The sequence below is a fragment of the Aplysia californica genome, unplaced genomic scaffold (assembly GCF_000002075.1).
Source record: "Aplysia californica isolate F4 #8 unplaced genomic scaffold, AplCal3.0 scaffold00226, whole genome shotgun sequence".
Lineage (NCBI taxonomy): Eukaryota > Metazoa > Mollusca > Gastropoda > Aplysiida > Aplysiidae > Aplysia > Aplysia californica.
This window is the reverse complement of record NW_004797496.1, coordinates 593,311-594,677: the sequence shown is the minus strand read 5'-3', so window position 1 is coordinate 594,677 and position 1,367 is coordinate 593,311.

Genomic DNA, 1,367 nt, shown 5'->3' with positions numbered 1-1,367 from the left:
GATTCTGCAATTGCAAAAATTGACTGCTGAATCGAATTCATTCGGGTATTCTAAAAAAAAAAAGACTTTTACATCTCATTATACAGATTCACTTTGATGTATATTGATATCTGTATAAAATAGACGCAAAAGAAACCACATACACACGCATACACACGCATACACACACATAAACACACATTATATTATTATATTAATCATATATATATATATATATATATATATATATATATATATATATATATATATATATATATATATATATATATAAGTATATATCTATATATATCTATATATAAGTATATATATAATTTAGTTTCTTCTAGAACATTCCTTAGTTAATACTAATTAAAAATCCACGTTGGTGGTTTCTACGGATTTTAAACGTTTTACAGCTGAGGCAATATCACTTATAAAAGCAAGTCTGTCATTTTGTTGTGATCACGACATTATGCTTATTGAACGTATATTTTGATAACCTTTAGTGTAAAAATGTGTTCTCTATATAAATAATTTCTTGTAACACGTTTTGCCACTAAAAAGTGTCATTGGTAATCTGTGAAGAAGGCCATTTGCGTTTGCAAAATGTGTGTGTGTGAAGGAGTAAGTGTTGTGAACCATCCCATTTTTCGTGTGTCGGAGATTTATAGTATTTTATGCAAATTTATGAAGAAAAGTGTTTAAATCTAGCCTCAATTATTGTGGAAAAATAATATGATTAAGTTAAAAGAAATTGAAACAATCTGTTGTGCAAAGTGAGGGTGACCTTGATTCACCTATTAAAGATATATTTTGAGGGTAAGTTGCGCCACGAATTTTTTACCACCCTATAGAATTTCGAAAAGTGTGCAATTGTTAGTAGTTTCTTTGCTGTTGTTTAAAAAAATTATTTTCCGATTTTGCATGTGTCTACCTTGAGTTTTTCTTTACTGCAATGCACATTGAGCATCTCCTCGAAATGAACATGGGCAATAAAAATATCTGGTCTACAAAAAGACAATGCTTCATTTAATCCTCCCGACGCTTAAATAGCACACCTTAAATCAAAAATAGCCAACGCCTTGGAAGAGAACATTTTTCACTTCGTTCTCCAGTCTACATTAGCGTGAAATCAAAGTTTCGCCAAATCACGATCCTTCACAAGTTCACTAAGTGTGTGTATGCACACTTCGACACCCCTGGACCCTTCAGTTTAAAACATGAGATAAAGATCGTGTCAATAAATTACTTACTTTTAAATTTCCCTTTTTTTAAACGAAGGCGAGCCTATCCCTTTACAATTCTGTGTTCCCACGACCCATCTTCAATCATTGGCACGATTATATAATTATAATACTAATGAGTAAATCAAACAGGACCCATTTTTT